The sequence below is a fragment of the Euphorbia lathyris genome, chromosome 7, assembly GCF_963576675.1.
Source record: "Euphorbia lathyris chromosome 7, ddEupLath1.1, whole genome shotgun sequence".
Taxonomy (NCBI): Eukaryota; Viridiplantae; Streptophyta; class Magnoliopsida; order Malpighiales; family Euphorbiaceae; genus Euphorbia; species Euphorbia lathyris.
In genome coordinates, this window is record NC_088916.1 from 79527110 (window position 1) to 79546784 (window position 19675).

General features: G+C 37.3%; 1 pseudogene; it reads left to right on the forward strand.

Annotated features, from left to right (window-relative positions):
* Nucleotides 1-273: 273 nt before the first annotated feature.
* LOC136235639 (DExH-box ATP-dependent RNA helicase DExH12-like) lies at nucleotides 274-8066 on the forward strand (annotated as a pseudogene).
* Nucleotides 8067-19675: the final 11609 nt, after the last annotated feature.

Consider the following 19675-nt stretch of genomic DNA (forward strand, 5'->3'; position numbering starts at 1 on the left):
CCTTTATAAACCATAATCCCTAAAATAATACTTTATTTAGTTTGATATCAAATTATTAATTCACATAATGGAAAATAATTTATAAAAAATGCATTTCTCTGTAAATTTTCCTAAGAAAATTTTGATTTAAAATTTTTGTAACTGGCGGGTTAGCCCATGAAAGGGCCTTATGATTTTCAGCCCACCATGACATGTGAGAATTGAAAAACGGCGTCGTTTTGATCGAGACATGCATTTAATTGCCAAGGCGGTGATTTCTCCGACTCTGGCGTACTGAACCCTTTATTCCACAACAAGGAAAATAGATTTCATCATTTCAACATAGCAACAAGGATAGATAGTTCAATATGCTCTTTCTGCATAGGGAATTACCCGGAAAGGTCAGTTTTCTGTTTCATTAACTGCACTTCGGTTGATATTCAGTTTGGTGTTTTAGGGTTTTAATAAGAGTGCTGCTGCATATTTATGTATCTGTGTGGATATTTTCTTTGAATTAGGGTTTTGGTTCAATTTTTTTTTTTTTTTAAATTTAGGGTTTTAAGAGCCTTCAATGGCACATCTATGCGGCGGTGCTGAGGCGCACGCCCGATCGAAGCAGTATGAGTACGGTGCCAACTCTAGTTTGGTCCTTACCACAGATTCTCGTCCACGTGACACCCATGAACCCACTGGTGAGCCTGAGTCTCTCTGGGGGAAGATTGATCCTAAAAGCTTTGGCGACCGTGCTTATAGAGGTAGACCTTCTGAGCTAGATGAGAAGATTAAGAAATCTAAGAAGAAGAAGGAGCGGGACCCTCATTCAGAGCCTGTCCTCAGTCGTCAAGCTAAGAGGCGCCGATTGCGGGATGGAAGTGTCCTTACTTCCACTGAAGAAGGCGTTTATCAGCCTAAAACCAAGGAAACTAGGGCTGCCTATGAGGCCATGCTCAGTGTTATTCAAGAACAGTTGGGTGGTCAACCTCTGAATATTGTTAGCGCTGCTGCAGATGAGATTTTGGCTGTCCTCAAGAAGGAGACTGTTAAGACACCTGACAAGAAGAAGGAGATTGAGAGGTTGTTAAATCCGATTCCTAGTAATGTGTTTGATCAACTTGTTCACATTGGCGTGCTCATTACTGATTACCAAGATGCAGGTGATGCTGCAGGTCCTGCTGGTGCTAATGGTGATGATGCCCTTGATGATGATGTGTGTGTGGCTGTTGAGTTTGATGAAGATAATGAGGATGAGGAAGATGACAGTGATCTTGATGCTGTCCCAGATGATGATGAAGAGGAGGAGGAGGATGTGGCAGAACCAAATCGTTCTGGGGCTATGCAGATGGGCAGTGGAATTGATGATGAAGATATGATGGAGGCTAACGAAGGCATGAGCCGTAATGTGCAGGACATTGATGCATATTGGCTACAGAGGAAGATCTCACAAGCCTATGAGCAACAAATTGATCCACAGCAGTGCCAAAAACTTGCAGAGGAGGGCTAAAAGTTCTTGCTGAGGATGACGTTAGGGATGTTGAAGGCAAGTTGCTGTATCATCTGGAATTTGAAAGGTTCAACCTCATCAAGTTTCTTTTGAGAAATAGGCTAAAGATTGTATGGTGTACCCGTTTGGCAAGGGCTAAAGACCAACAAGAGAGGAAAGAAAACGAGGAGGAAATGGTGAATTTGGGTCCAGATTTGGTGGCAATTTTAGAGCAGTTGCATGCTACAAGGGCTACTGCGAAAGAGAGACAAAAGAATTTGGAAAAGAGTATAAGAGAAGAGGCTTGCCGGCTCAAAGACGAGAGTGGTGGAGACAATCACAGGGATAGGAATGCACTTGTTGACAGAGATGCAGACAGTGGTTGGGTGACAGGCCAGCCCCAGTTGCTTGATCTAGAAAGCATTGCTTTTGATCAGGGTGGTCTTTTCATGGCAAATAAGAAGTGCGATCTTCCACTTGGTTCCTACAGGCATCAAAGCAAGGGTTATGAAGAAGTTCATGTGCCTGCCTTGAAGCCTAGACCGATTGCACCTGATGAGAAGCTTGTGAAGGTAGCTGACATGCCAGATTGGGCACACCCTGCTTTCAAAGGGATGCAACAGTTAAACAGAGTACAGAGTAGAGTCTATGAGACTGCCCTTTTTAAGGCAGATAATCTCCTTCTTTGTGCCCCCACTGGTGCAGGAAAAACTAATGTTGCCGTACTCACCATACTTCAGCAGATTGCACTGAACCGGAACTCAGATGGTTCATTCAATCATAACAACTATAAGATAGTCTATGTGGCACCTATGAAAGCTCTTGTGGCTGAAGTTGTTGGGAATTTGTCCAATCGTCTGCAAGAGTATGGTGTCAAGGTTAGAGAACTGAGTGGGGACCAGACATTGACTCGCCAACAAATTGAAGAAACTCAAATAATTGTGACTACTCCTGAGAAGTGGGATATTATTACCCGAAAGTCTGGGGATCGCACCTACACTCAGCTTGTCAAACTTCTTATCATAGATGAGATTCATCTTCTTCATGACAATAGAGGACCGGTCCTTGAGAGTATTGTGGCCAGAACTGTTAGGCAAATTGAAACTACAAAAGAACATATCCGTCTGGTGGGGTTATCTGCTACTCTTCCTAATTTTGAAGATGTGGCACTATTTCTAAGGGTTGATGTTGAGAAAGGTCTCTTCCATTTTGATAATAGTTACAGACCCGTTCCTCTATCTCAACAGTATATTGGAATCACTGTGAAGAAGCCACTGCAGAGGTTTCAGTTGATGAATGATATCTGCTATGAAAAGGTAATGGGAGTAGCAGGGAAGCATCAAATTCTTATTTTTGTCCACTCAAGAAAGGAAACAGCAAAGACTGCTCGAGCTATAAGGGATTCAGCACTTGCTAATTATACCCTCGGTAGATTCTTGAAAGAGGACAGTGCAAGTCGTGAGATTCTCCGGAGTCATACAGATATGGTCAAAAGCAATGACCTGAAAGATCTTCTGCCCTATGGGTTTGCTGTTCATCATGCTGGAATGACAAGGGTTGACCGTCAACTTGTCGAAGATCTGTTTGCCGATGGATATGTACAAGTGTTGGTTTCCACTGCAACTCTTGCCTGGGGTGTTAACTTACCTGCTCATACTGTGATTATAAAGGGGACTCAGATTTACAATCCAGAAAAAGGAGCATGGACTGAATTAAGTCCTTTGGATGTTATGCAAATGTTGGGTCGTGCAGGAAGACCTCAGTTTGATTCATATGGAGAAGGAATTATCATCACAGGCCACAGTGAACTTCAATACTATTTATCTTTAATGAATCAACAGCTTCCAATTGAAAGTCAGTTCATATCCAAACTGGCTGATCAATTGAATGCAGAAGTTGTTCTTGGAACTGTTCAAAATGCTAGAGAAGCCTGTAATTGGCTTGGCTATACTTACTTGTATGTTCGCATGCTGCGAAATCCAACACTTTATGGGTTAGCGCCGGATGTTCTCACCAGAGATATAACCTTGGAGGAGAGGAGGGCAGATTTGGTAAGCAGTGACCCTTGATAGCTCTATTTTTTTTTTTTTTTTTAATGTTCAATGGTTCTTTGATTCTTCTCATGACTTTTAAATCTTTTCTGTTGAATGCTATGTTTTCTTTATGAACTTCTGTTTGTTTATTCCTTTTCACATTTTCGGGGGATGGGAGTTAATTCATTATCTCAAACTCTTGAATCTTGGTTCTGCTGCATGAGACAAATCATTTTTCCATTTAAGAATGTTTTAAGGTGCCTAGTTTTTGCTTGGCCTTTACTGAATGTGCTCATGTTTTGTTTATGTCTCTTCAACTGGTTGATTGCCTGCATGCACATGATGCATTGTAGCACTTTCTAATCTCATAGTATTTTTTTGCACTTTGGGGAAATAAAGACAACAAATTCTTATTGTTTCTAAGTCCAATGATAAACTGGCATTCATCCGAATATAATGCTTCACCCTTGCTTGCTAGTTCTATGAGAATGTGAAAGTTAAATGCGTAGATCATGATGGTTATGTTATGCCACTGTACATTTCTTTGCTTGATCAAGTAGTTATGATCGAAGTTGAGTTGGTATGCCAAGTTTTTTATGCACCTTATTATTGCAATTTTTTCCCATCCATAGTCTATGTAACCAGAGTTTTTTAATTGATGAAGTTGGAATTTTTCCGTATTGGTTCGTTCACCTTCAGTGCCTTATCTTTCTCCTAAACCTAATGTTCTTGATAACTTATATAAGTATCTAATCTTAATCTTCTTGTGATTGCAGATTCATTCTGCAGCAACAATCTTGGATAAAAATAATCTGGTTAAGTATGACAGAAAAAGTGGATATTTCCAGGTCACTGACTTGGGTCGCATTGCTAGTTATTACTATATAACTCATGGAACAATATCCACATATAATGAGCATTTGAAGCCGACAATGGGTGATATAGAGCTGTGCCGTTTGTTTTCACTGAGTGAAGAATTTAAATACGTGACGGTGAGGCAAGATGAGAAGATGGAGCTAGCGAAGCTTTTGGACCGTGTTCCAATTCCAATCAAGGAAGGCCTAGAAGAGCCTAGTGCTAAGATTAATGTTTTACTTCAAGCCTATATTTCACAACTTAAGCTTGAGGGACTTTCCCTAACGTCAGATATGGTGTTCATAACTCAGGTTTGTTTCAATTAATTGTTCTTCTCTTTGTTTTTTCAGTTAATTGCTGCCAACTTTTTCTTTTTTGAACTTATTTTATAAATTTTCTTTTTTCAGAGTGCAGGCCGTCTTATGCGTGCTCTCTTTGAGATTGTGTTGAAAAGAGGGTGGGCACAGTTGGCTGAAAAGGCACTGAACTTGTGTAAGATGGTCAACAAGAGGATGTGGAGTGTCCAGACCCCTCTACGCCAGTTCAATGGGATCCCAAATGAAATTTTGGTGAAGTTGGAGAAGAAAGATTTGGCATGGGAAAGGTATTACGACCTTTCATCACAGGAGATTGGTGAACTCATTCGTTTTCCAAAGATGGGCAGAACGTTGCACAAGTTCATCCACCAGTTCCCGAAGCTAAACCTGGCTGCTCATGTGCAACCAATCACTCGTTCAGTGTTGAGGGTTGAACTTAATATAACACCAGACTTTCAATGGGAGGACAAGGTTCATGGATATGTGGAGCCATTTTGGGTGATCGTGGAGGACAATGATGGTGAATATATTCTCCATCATGAGTATTTTATGCTGAAGAAGCAGTACATTGATGAGGACCACACGTTGAATTTCACTGTACCAATCTATGAGCCCTTGCTGCCTCAGTATTTTATCCGTGTTGTTTCAGATAAATGGCTTGGGTCACAAACTGTTTTACCAGTCTCTTTTAGGCACCTCATCTTACCAGAGAAGTATCCTCCTCCAACGGAGTTGCTGGACTTGCAACCTTTGCCTGTGACTGCTCTGAGGAATCCGTCATACGAAGCTCTTTATCAAGATTTTAAGCATTTTAATCCTGTCCAAACACAAGTTTTTACTGTTCTGTATAATACTGATGACAATGTCTTGGTTGCTGCTCCAACCGGCAGTGGAAAAACCATATGTGCTGAGTTTGCTATATTGAGGAATCACCATAAGGGATCTGACAGTGTTGTGCGTGCTGTGTATATTGCACCTCTAGAAGCAATCGCCAAGGAGCGTTATCGTGATTGGGAGAGAAAATTTGGTCGAGGTTTAGGAATGCGGGTTGTTGAGTTAACTGGGGAAACAGCAACAGATTTAAAGTTGCTCGAGAAGGGTCACATAATTATCAGCACTCCTGAAAAATGGGATGCCTTGTCTCGCCGCTGGAAACAGCGGAAGTATGTGCAGCAGGTTAGTCTATTTATCGTCGATGAACTCCATTTGATTGGGGGTAAAGGTGGTCCTGTATTGGAAGTCATCGTTTCTAGGATGAGGTATATTGCCAGTCAGACTGAGAACAAGATTCGAATTGTGGCTTTATCTTCTTCCCTTGCTAATGCTAAAGATCTTGGAGAATGGATTGGAGCCTCTTCGCATGGCCTTTTTAATTTCCCTCCCGGTGTTCGTCCTGTCCCCTTGGAGATACACATTCAGGGAGTGGATATTGCTAATTTTGAAGCCAGAATGCAGGCCATGACAAAACCAACATACACTGCTATAGTCCAACACACCAAAAACGGGAAGCCTGCTATCGTTTTTGTTCCTACAAGAAAGCATGTGCGACTTACTGCTGTGGATTTGATGACATACTCAAGTATGGATGGCGGAGATAAACCCGTTTTCCTATTGCGGTCTCGAGAAGAACTGGAGCCTTTTGTTGCGAAAATTCAGGATGAAATGTTGAGAGCTACTTTAGTTGATGGTGTTGGTTACTTGCATGAGGGCTTGAGCAGTTTGGATCAAGAAGTTGTATCACAAGTTTTCGCGGCTGGGTGGATTCAGGTTTGTGTTATGAGCAGTTCAATGTGTTGGGGAGTACCGTTGTCAGCACATTTGGTGGTTGTGATGGGAACGCAATATTACGATGGGCGTGAAAACGCGCACACAGATTACCCTGTAACAGATCTCTTACAGATGATGGGTCATGCTAGTCGACCTCTTCTGGATAACTCTGGGAAGTGCGTCATCCTTTGCCATGCGCCTCACAAAGAATATTACAAGAAATTCTTATATGAAGCATTCCCCGTTGAAAGTCATTTGCACCATTTCCTGCATGACAATTTCAATGCAGAAATTGTTGCTGGTGTCATTGAGAACAAACAGGATGCGGTGGATTATCTTACATGGACTTTCATGTATAGGCGACTTACTCAAAACCCAAACTACTACAATCTCCAGGGAGTTAGTCATAGACATCTCTCCGATCACCTTTCGGAATTGGTGGAGAACACACTGAGTGAGCTAGAAGCAAGCAAATGTGTTTCTATCGAGGAAGACATGGACTTATCTCCGTTGAATCTTGGCATGATTGCGTCGTACTATTACATAAGTTATACTACAATTGAGCGTTTTAGTTCTTCTTTGACTCCCAAAACAAAGATGAAGGGTCTCTTGGAAATTCTGGCTTCAGCTTCAGAGTATGCACAGATACGGATAAGGCCGGGAGAGGAAGAGAAGCTTCGGCGGCTGATCAATCATCAGAGATTCTCATATGAAAGTCCGAGGCTCACTGATCTACATGTGAAGGCAAATGTTCTGCTTCAATCCCATTTCTCGAGGCAATCTGTCGGTGGTACCTTAGCATTGGACCAGCAGGAGGTGCTCCTTTCTGCCAGTAGGTTGCTTCAAGCTATGGTTGATGTTATTTCAAGCAATGGTTGGTTGAACCTCTTTCTAATTGCAATGGAAATCAGCCAAATGGTAACACAGGGAATGTGGGAGCGTGACTCCATACTTCTACAGCTGCCACACTTCACAAAGGAATTAGCCAGGAAATGCCAAGACAATCCCGGAAAAAGCATAGAAACAGTCTTCGATTTGCTAGAGATGGAAGATGACGAGAGGCGAGAGCTTCTCCAAATGTCTGATCCACAGTTGCTAGACATTGTGAGATTCTGCAACAGATTCCCAAACATAGATATGTCATATGAAGTGGTAGACAACGAGCATGTAAGGGTAGGAGAAGATATCACATTAGTAGTCACACTCGAACGGGATCTCGAAGGGAGAACAGAGGTGGGGCCAGTCGATGCTTCGAGGTACCCGAAGGCAAAAGAAGAAGGGTGGTGGCTAGTCGTTGGCGATATGAATAGCAATCAGTTACTTGCAATCAAGAGGGTTTCTCTGCAGAGGAAGTCAAAGGTTAAGCTGGAGTTTGCTGTGCCTTCCGACATCGGAAAGAAATCATATACTTTGTATTTCATGTGTGATTCTTATTTGGGGTGTGATCAGGAATACGGGTTTAGTGTCGATGTTAAAGCCGGTGGTCATGATGGTGACAGTGGTAGAGATTAGTCTTGGATTTTTGTTGGACTCTTTATTTTTGTTGCTGTATAGTTTAATGCTGGCTTATTTTGTAATTAGTATTTGAAATTATAATGTTTTATATATTGATAAAACACAGACTTCCAAATCAAATTGTGTTCGTGTAAAATGAATTTAAACATTAATTTAGTTCATAAAATTAGTAAAAAACGAAAAGTGTTTACCATATAATTTATGTTTTTAATTTAGCGAGCTGTATTTTAGGGGAACATGTAAATATATATTTTTAGATAAAATGTCTTTAGTTGGAATCAGAATTTAAAAAACCATGTATTTTTTCTATTTGCAAAATTTTAAATCACGTGCTTGTACTTGCAAATTGTACAAAATATATGTATCTTTTTATACTTCTCCCTTAATTTTACTTCTAATTATTCTAGTTTCATAGAGTGACAGGAATTAGTAGTATTGAGCTTTTCTTTCTGGTTTAGTAACTAGCGGCATTATTCGGTTTAAAACGCATTATTGAATCAATTCAATTTGATTTTTCGGTTCATCTTTTTTGCTGATTTTATTTATTTTCTAAACTAAATTCAGTTTATTCTGTTTAAAATCTTACCAAATATTTCAATTCGATTATATCTCAATTTTACATATTATTAGATGCAATTATGTCAATTATTTTAGTAATTTTGATATTCATTTTATTTTTAGTTCGATTCGATTTTGAATCAATGCACACTCCTATCTAAATAAGTGTCAACTCTGAAATATATATTTTTAAGTTTCTACCACATGTAATTAAAAATGAGAGTGTTTGTTTAGTCCATTTTCTCTTCTTGCTTACTTTTTCATAATTAAAAATAAGAGTTTTAGGTGATGGTCGAGATCTGAGATTTTGTTAGAGGTTTTATATTTTTCTTAGATGATTTGACATTTCAAAGCATTATCCAGAACAACAATCTACTTTTGTTCCAACTATACTTTACTCTGAAGTTTTAAGTGACTTGAATAATGAAGATCATATTGCGGTTGCTCTTCCGTGGATTTGAATTTTCAAGAAATATACGTTTCATTGTTTTTTTTTATGTTTTTATACTTTATGGGTTTTTCTTACTTTTTGTAGTCGTTTGCGTCCTATGTAAATTTTGTAAGGTTTCATTTCTCGTAGTTTTCTTGTATCTGTACTTTTTTCATCTAACGAATATATAAGATTTTTATAAAAAAAGCACTATACTTTACTCCTCTAAACTTTCAAATTTTTTCTTTATACTTTTATACAATTGCGGTCAATAACTCGTTCATGTCTAATTCCATTCAATAAACTATATTCTTTTTCAATTGCATTCAATAATCCATACTTGTATTTATTTCCATTCAGTAACTTCAAAATTTCAATTGCTCCCTGAATTTTTAAAAGTTGATAATTAATTTGTCTATTTGTCATTTTATTTTTGACACATGGCGAACACTTTGACAAATGTCAGAACATGTCTCCCATTTTTCATATCCTACAAATTTTATTGAGAAATGTGATATTATTAAATATAATTGGACAAAAATAGCGGTCATCTGAAACTTTTGAAAGTTAATGTTACGGTTGAAGCTTTGAGCTAATGGCAGGAACAACAAATGTATTACAAGTTCCCTAGGAAGAGTTGGTTTAATTTCACGTTTAAAATAGTACTAGCTTTTGGCCCGCGCATGCACGGATTCGTCTTTAAAGATGATACGGTAATAGTTGAATTGGCTAAACACTTGTTTCGGTTAAGGCCCGAATCTAACATTTGGGCCCAAGCCCATAAAAGAATACGTTCGATTATAGAACTGATGAATAAAGCTTCGGTTGGGAGCTGCCTCAAGAGACACATGGACCAATAATCACTCTGGATCCCAAAGGCATGCTCCCCCAACTCAGATTTGACACGGAACAGAAAGATAGGGTCCGAAGACCAATCAAATATTGTCACGTGTCTAAGTACACACTTTATTGCCTATAAATAGCTTGGGAATCAGAGTTAAAGGTACGTAATCACATACGCATTATCTCTAACTTAATTGCTTTCAAGTTACTTAAAACTTTCTCAAGTATTCTTCTGACTTAAACATCAGAGAGGGTTCGTCGAACCTCCGGCCTTTTTCTGACGATCGTTGCCCTTTCAGATCATCGGAGACAGAGCACATTTAAAAAAGAAAAATATAAAAAAATATGAATAAATCTTAAAATTTTATTGATAATTCATTAATTAAAAATATCAAAAAATATACATGTGATTTTTAAATTAACTTTATAATTTAACATAGGGTAATTAATTTATTAGTGTCACGACCCGAACCTGGCCATGACTGGCGCATAAATTAAGATTACCTTAACCTATGCTAGCCTCAAAAAAACAATACTTATCTGACTAGTAAAGCCTTCTAACATGATTAAACATCTTAAACTCTACAAAAATATATACCATAAAATATCCAAAAGTCTCCAAATACGTACAATAATAATATCTAGCTAACAATATCCTCCTTCAATATCGAACCCAAATGTCTGCGCAGCTAAAGAGATCTTAATCTGAAAAATATAAAATCAACGTGGTATGAGATTTCGGTCTAGGCGAGCGAAAATCTCAGTGAGTGATAATCATAGCACAACAGACGGGGAAACAGACAGATATGCAGATAAGTTTCAAATTTGTTTTCAGAATTTATCAAACATGATGGTGCAGAAAAATCAAATAATATTGCTATATTTACTCAAATCAAATAAATCGAATAATAATAATAATTTACAGAAATTCTCAAAACCACGGTACAGTAACATCAGAGTGATGATATTCCACATCACCAAAGGCCAGATAACAAACACAGATGGTAGCGCTACCAGATTCAGATGCAGAATGTCTTCACCGACCCTATGCATGATTCTAATACAACTGACACAAAGACAAACACGTACACAGATAAAACAATAACAAATAATGCAAGCCTAATATGAAGGTCGGTGAGACATGAAAACAGATACAGATAATACTGAGCACATGTACCGGTTTCAAAGTGTATAACTTATATCTCATAATATTTTTCAAATAACTTAAATATCCAGACGGCAGAATTCGAATAAAATTTCTTAAATATCCAGACAGCAGAATTCGAATAAAATTCCAGATTTTCAATACAAACAGTAACAGATAAAATCAATCGATCAACAGAATTAAGTATAATCTCAAAGAATTTTTACTTCCAAATAAGATAAATAATATCAGAAAAACTAATGTACCAAGGGCATGTTCCCAGAAGCCTATGCTCTAATGCAGAGAATATTTGACAAATAAATTTAAGCTCAAGAAAGTCTTTTATCATTTAAAAGAATAGAAACTATTTTGAACAAATAACATTTTTAGAAAAGTTCATCAGAACTGTCTTAAAGGAACGAAAATAGGAGATAAATTTAAAAATCGGATCGAACTATTTTTATCAAACTTTTTAATATTAATTGCTAAAGGACCGAAAGATATTTTGAACAAAAATACTTTTATCAATAGATTTCATGCTAGAGATTTCAAAATCAAACAAATAGTGTCATGAACCATAATTACCACTCACCTAGAACTCCGAATAACAGGCTTGATCCGAACCTTAGGTAATTATCGATCTTCTGAATCCATCCAAAGGGTATCAAATTCCTATTCCATAAACGAAGCGAACCAAATTACTCCAATTCTTTGCAACTAAACTAAATTGAACATTATAAATTTAAAGACTTTGGAAAGTGTCCTTAATCCTTAAACTTAAAATCGAATTAAGCTAATGGAGGTATGGAATTATAAAAGCAATTTAAAAGTTGTAAAATGATAATTGAAAATGGAAAATCAAAAATACCTTTTGGTGCTATATGAATTTTCAGGAAAAAGAAAAGGAGAGGGTGGCGGCACTGTTACTTAGGAATGAAAAGAAACAACTTCTTTGTATTTTAAATAGAAGTATAGTTATGCTATAAGTGGTTGACTAGGTTAACTTAATTTAAAAAAATAAATAATTAATAGTAACTTAAATTTAGGAGGAGATAAAACTATAAATAAAACCAAATTTCTATTTTCTTAAAATAATGTTTTTAATAATAAGAAAAAAAAACAAGCATTTGAAATGCCAATTCTCACGGTGGTAGAAATCCAATAAAACCAAAAGTTATTATAATATATATAAATAACAAAAGCTAAAATTACTTAATTGACTAATTCAATTTAGCATATAATTAAATTAACATTTGATTATTACATCCCTCATTTCTAAAAAAGAAAAAAAAAAACTTTGATCCTCAAATTAAAATACTTCAAAAAAACGGGATATTACAATTAGTCCTTATATTTTGACAAAACACACTGTTTAGTCCCTATATTTTTAAAAACACATGGTAAGGTCCCTAACCTTTTTCTCAGTGAACTGTTTAGTCCTTCCGTCTGTTTGTTAGATTTTTTACCGTTTATGACTTCAGAAATGACTAAATTACCCTTTACTATTTCCTTCAAACTTCAGAAGAGGAAATCCAATTTAGAAGAATAAGCTATTTGTATGGAGAACAAGAAAAAGAACAGACCCAATGATTACAAATTTGAACGATTAAGAATAAAATCAAAAAGAATAACACTCAAAGTTGATTTCAGATGCATTAGAGTTTAAAGGAAAAGAAGAACACAAATCCAAATTGACTAACAGAATCTTCATGAGAGTCTAACGGCAGGGACTAAATAGTTCATCGAGAAAAACATTAGGGACTAAACAGTTCACCGAGAAAAACGTTAGGGACTTTATCGTGTGTTTTTGAAAATACAGAGACTAAACAGTGTGTTTTGTCAAAATATAGGGACTAATAAATTAATTACCCTTTAACATATGTAGTACTGAACAACTAATTATATACTAATATATACTTCTAAAAATTGCTTTGAAACTTAAGCCTTCGTTTGGGAGTTTGGAGGTTAATGGAGGGGAGAGTTAAAGGAAGTAATGGAAAGGGAAGGGAAGCGATTGAAAGGAAAGTTAAAAGTTAACATTGTTTAGGAGTTTATAGAATGTAAATGAGGTTAAATGTTTAACTTCGTTTGAGAGTTTAAATATAGAGAGAAAGGAAAGTTAAATTTACTCTGCAGAGATAAAAAAAATAAAAAAACTTTACGTTACTTCCATTAACCTCCAATTTGGAGGTTAGAGTTTGGAGGTTATAGGGAGTAAACATTTAACTCCATTAACCTTCATTTACTCCAAAAAAAAAAAAACTCCCAAACAAGGTTAACTTAATATTTAACCTTCCATTACTCTCATGTACTTCCATTAACCTCCCATCCTAAACAAGGGCTAAGTACATTAATCTAATGAGAACAAACCATTTTTACGTAAAGCGAAGATCCTTTTATAGTTTTTTTTTAAGTAAGTATATATATATATATATTTTTTAAATGTAATATACTTGAAATGAATTAAAATCAGCTTCGAGTTTTTTTTTTTTTTGATAAAATATTGGGACGAAAGAGCAACTTGTCCCAGACATCCCGACTAGGTTGGCACCCCCGAACCAAGCACCCTAAAACCCGCTATATTAAAAAATGGAAAAATATAAGGTTTACAAGAGAGAAAAAGCAAAGAAAGAAAAAACACCAAATTATGAAGTCCTAAGATGACTAATATTATACAAATCATCCTGAATAAACGAGTGGCAGAAGCTAGGAGCAGACGGCCACCAGGTGATACATGAGGATGCAACCCCAGATTTTGTAAGGGCATCCGCCACACGATTTCCCTCCCTGTATATGTGCGTTATTTGAATGTCCATTAGTGAAGATATATTTAAGCATTCTAACCAATCTTGACGAACTGTCCAAGGAACTTGAAGAGATCTATGTTTAAGCAAATTCACCACATACATCGAGTCTGATTCTATCCAAAGCTACCTCCAATTGTTTTCCCAAGCTAAATTAATCGCAAACATTGTAGCCTTTAGCTCAGCGATGTATGCAAAGGTACGGGAGATAGGGAATGCAAAGCATCCTTTTGGAAATCCCCTTGAGTTGCGAAATATACCTCCTGCGCCTGCTTCCCCAGGCGCTCCAATCACCGAACCGTCCACATTCACTTTCACCCAACCGATCGGAGGGGCTACCCATCGAACCAGAACAATATTTGGCACCGGTGGAGGTCTCGCTGTAATCTGCAGATTTGAAAGAATGCTGGTGTCTCGGGGTGATGTACAATTCTGCTGCGTTTCTTGAATCAGACGATGGAGCAGGCCAATGGAATTTTGGATTGAAGGGAGCATTGAGTTAAAGATCGCATCATTTCTGACATACCATATCAACCAAACACACGAAACAACAGCAACACGCCAGAGGAGAGTAACCTACGAGCTGAATCTGATATTCATCAACGAGGCCAGAAAATCGTTCAAGTGCAAATCTGTAGGAAGTGAACAACCGAATAGCAGCTGCAACTCCTGCTAAAGACAACCTGCAAAAGAACAACTGATGAAAATATGGTCAGTAGTTTCTGTATTTGTGCAGCAAAGAGCACAACGGAGGGTGAGAGAAATTCCATAATGCTACAACAAATTTTGTGTTGGCAAGCGACCATACAACGACCTCCACACGATTAATGATCTTGAGGGCGGGATGCGAGGATCCCACATGAATTTGGACTAGCTGATCGAGCCAGGGTTGGGAAAGAGGGTGGAATAGAATTCTTTCACATTAAATTTGCCCTTCACCGCAGGCTTCCACACGTAAAAATCTGATTCGTCAGAACCTTTCGTAATCATGCGAATATTATTCTGAACAGCGATAGGGAGATTATCAATGTTTTGCCATTCCAAATTAACAAGGAATTCCTCAACGTTGTTAAACAGGTTCCGCTGAATTTTCAAGTCCATATTCAGCTGCTCAGCGACCGTCGGTTGCAACCATGTGTCCGTCCAGAAATTCAATGAAGAATTCTGACCGATCCACCAATGCGTTTGCTCCCGGATTTTTGCATAACTCAATTTACAAGAGGACCAGATTGAAGACGGGGCGATACAAGCCTTCGGCAACCCTGAAACCGTAAAGAACCTTGCCTTCAATAAATCAATTGCCATGCCCGTACCTTGAATCATCTCCCATCCCATTTTCCCCAAGAGGGCTTGGTTGAAAAATCTGAAATCCTTCACGCCTAGCCCCCCGTTTCAACACTTCTGCAATAAATATTCCAAGAAACAGTGACCAATTTCTGCTTATCAATGCTACCCATCCACAGAAAATTTCTGATACTTCTATTCAGCCTTTTTAACAGCCCCGCCGGCCACTTATAAATAAGAAAGGAATAAACCAGAGAGCCAGTGAGTGTCAGTCTCCCAGCGAGTGAAAGAGCGCTTCCTTTCCACTTGGTGAATTGTGAGAGGAATTTATCAGCCAGATTGCTCAGGTGACGGGCCTTTGGGACTCCTTTGAACAGAGGCACACCTAAGTAATTAAAGGGCAGGGCGTCTAATCTGATTCCAAAGCAACCAGTGAGCCTGTTACAGCTGTGTCTGCTCACCTGTGACCCGAAGTATATCGAAGATTTTCCCCAGCTAACCTCTTGTCCTAAGATCTCACCATATAAACAAAACAGTTCCTTGATTGTCCGCATGTTTCTCATAGAAGTCGTCCCGAAGATTAGCATGTCGTCTGCAAATAATAAATGTGATGGAAAAACCCTGCCTCCTGAATAATACATAGGTGTATAACAACCCTCAAGTTCGAATTTGGACAGCCATCTAGAGAAAAAATCTTCGACAATGTCAAAAAGAATTGGAGAGAGGGGATCCCCCTTCCCGACCCCTCTCGAGCAACCAAAATATCCTTTGGGAGAGCCCCCAATCATAACAGACAGCCTAACTGAAGCTAAGATGTTGAGAATCTAATCTCTGAAAGTAAAAGAGAAGCCGAACCTGTCTAAGATAGCTAAGAGAAAATTCCAGCCCAAGGTGTCGAAGGCCTTGCGAATGTCGATTTTCAAAGCTATATGACCACCGAAATGCTTCCGATCGAGTAGATTGACTCATTCGAAGGCAATTGCAATACACTGATGAATACTCCTGCCCTTGAGGAACCCAAATTGGTTGGCGGAGACGATTTTGGATGCAATTACCGCCAATCGATCAGCAATAATTTTATTTATAATTTTGAAACTAAAATTACTCATCACAATCGGGAGGAAATTTTCAATTCTATCAGCTTCATGGGATTTAGGGATTAGCGCCATGATGTTAGAGTTCAATCCCGGTAAGATGCAGCCATGTTCAAAGAAAGCCCAGACCATATTGTAGACATCCTTGCCTATAATGTCCTAGAATCTCTGATAAAATAACCCACCAAAACCATCTGGGCCCGAAGCACTGTCCTAATCCATACTGAAAACTGTTTTACATATATCCTCGGCCGTGGGCTTGGCAATTAGCGAGTCATTATCGTTATCAGTTACTATGCAAGGAATCACTTCATTCACCAAAGGATGATCACTAATGCCCCCAGAACTTCGAAAAAGCTCAGTGAAGTAATCAATTGCATGAGAGGAGATACGGTCCATGTCGAAAGATGGCTCATCATCGCTAATCCGTAATTTTTGAATCCCAGCCCAAGATTTACGAACCCTTGCCGACCTGTGGAAGAAGCTTGTGTTTTTGTCCCCTACCTGTAGCCACTTAATCTGACTCTTCTCTCTATACATCATCTCTTGACGTTGCAACTGGAGATCCAGATTTTCAATGGGTGTCGATTCCGCTCTGAATATCCCTGGTCCGCCATTTGATTCTGAATGTCATTGAGTTGAATTTCCGCCAGCCGTATGTTATTTTCCACCCTTCCGAACACATTTTTGTTCCATTCCCTGAGAATTGGCCTGAGTGATCTGAGCTTATGACAGAGAAGTTGAGCAGGTGGCAAAAAGACATGAGAGGCAGACTAATGACTCGAAATTAAACCTTTTAGTGATTCATGCGTTAACCACATAGAGTGGAATCTAAACCGCGCAATCCTGGGCGCCCCATTGGTGCAGTGTAACGGCATCGGTCAGTGATCCGAACGATATTTTCCCAGGGCCGTACAAGAAACTGAATCCCAAGCATTTAAGAAGTTCCCTGAAGCTAATGCTCTATCCAAGCGACACTGAACTTGAGCTGACCCTGACGACCGTTAGACCAAGTGAAATGCTGCCCCAAAGTATCAATGTCCATAAGTTCACAGTTATCAATGAAGTTCCTGAAATCACGACATGAACCGGCCGAAGGAGGGGAGCCGAGCTTTTCATGTGAACCCTTCACCGCATTAAAATCTCCAAAAACAAGCCACTTTTGCAAAGAAGCAGTAAACGTATCTAAATTTGCCCAGAGATTCCGTCTAACAAGCCACTCATGGTCCTTAACATAACTCATAACATATCCGATCGTACCCATACTTGGCACTCAGTTGCAAGCCCGTTAGGCGTAAGTCAAAGTATACTATGTATCATCTAGGATCCATAGTAATTTCGAGTGTAAGGATTCAGATATAAGCATTATATGAGATATACTTATGACCCACGATTATGTAGTTTTCTCATTGGCGAATCCATCTAGTACTCCATAACCTTTATGAGTATCTACGCCCTTGATTGATATCCTATGTCCATGATCGGTAAAACATCATCATCATCTTCCAAGGCACATACTAATCTTTAGTTCAGTGTCGTTCTCACGACAATAACAAAATATGGATATTTAGAATAGTGTTCTCATACGCTCAAGGTTTTACTGTCCAAATCATGAATCCGACAAATATGAGCAAATACATATTCTTGGATACTCTATTAAGTTGATTTGTGCAAGTCAATAAACTGAACATCTTATTGCCTTTTATTAATTGATAAAATATAAAAAAACAATGTCTCTAGACTAAGGCATGTGCTAACAATCCAAATGGTATTTTTTTTTTACATTGTGGATTGATTTCTATTCTTCTACCAATCGGCTAGGGATGCGGACATTATCAAGGCAGTTTTAGTTCTGTTCACAATTTGGAAACAAAGGGAACAATTTATTCTGGCCCAAGATTACCCAGTCTCTCCTCCACGATTGGAAAGCTTTCCAATCGAAACATCCTCAAAGGGTGGCAGTGACTAGAGCAGTTTGGGTTTAATGGAAGAAACCGAGAACATGATTTCTCAAGTGCAATGTTGATAACGATGTCTTCAATGCTGCAAATGTTTGAGGTATAGGGGTTATTGTTCGTAATGAGCAAGGAGCATTTATGGTTTGTAGAAGCAGCTTAATTCCAGGCATTTACGAAGCAAAAATTTATTGAAGTGCTTGGGGTGCATTCCAATCTACTTTGGATGATTTCCAAGAATGTGAAGCAAGTTCAGTTTGAGACTGATGACAAATTGGTTGTTGATGGCATTAATACACAATGTGTGAAAATAGTGGATATGGGATGCTTTTCTGGATCTAATACACTGTTGCCGATGTGGGAAATGATTGAATCAATCGATTCAACTTGTGCTAGATTGAAGAGGACACCACCCATTTGCAAATTTTCTTGAATGATCTTCCAGAGACTGATTGCAACTCACTTTTCACTTCTTTGGTACTTAATTTTAATGGGAAATTGGAAAAGAAGAAAGGTAGAAAGTTTGAAACATGTTTAGTATCTGCTATATCTGGTAGTTACTATGGAATGATGTTCTACGCATATCTACTAATCAGGTGTGGATTCACAAATTCTTTCTGTATGATATTAGGATTTTATGTTTTTGTTTTTTTTAAAATTAAATTATCTGTTATTATTTTAGCTTGGCAAGTTTTAATTTTAGCTTTAAGTTTTTTTATGGTTTCTTGTTAAAGTAGTTTTAGATTTGTTTTTTCGATATTTTTGTTGGACAAATTTGCGAATAAATGTTTTATTGGTTTTATTTTGACATGAATATCACATGGTTTGAATAAAGGGTAAATAATTATAAAGTCCTTATGTTTTTACTTAACATACTAGTAGATCCATCATATTATTATAAGGTCCTTAAGTTTTATTTTAATAAACTCTTTAGTCCTTCCATCTGTTTTTGTAGATGAAAGTCCAAATTACCCCTAGTTATTTACATAAAAAAAAACTTATCTTTTAATATCAAAATTTAGTTTTAACAAAGTTTATAAAGTATATATACACCAAAATTTATATAATTGTATATATTAATCATTAAAAAATATACTTTGATTCTCTTAAATTTTTATTTTTTTAATATAATGTCTTTAAACTAACATTAAGTATTAATATTTTTTTAAAAAATCATTATTTTTTTCATTTATAAATTTTATTAGAGATAAATAAAGATTACTTTTTACAAAATTTATATAGTTTTGCTCATATTTTGATAATTTTTGAAATATTTTTCTTTTATTTTTTAGTCAATAAATTTTAGGCTACTGAATTAAAGTTCTATAATTATATAAAATTCAATAAATTAATTACTCAATATTGTAGAGATTATGTAGGAAAAAAGGAGAAAAAACATAAAATAGGAAAAATAGATGTTTTATTAGAGTAAATGGTAATTTTGGTATTTTAAAATTTATTTGGTATAATTTGACCATTGACTCAAACATAAGGACTAAGGAATTGATGAACACAAAAACTGAATGACTATATAATTATTTCTAAAAACAGAGGGACTGACTAATGTATTAAGTAAAAACTCAGGGACCTTATAATTATTTACCCTTGAATAAATCA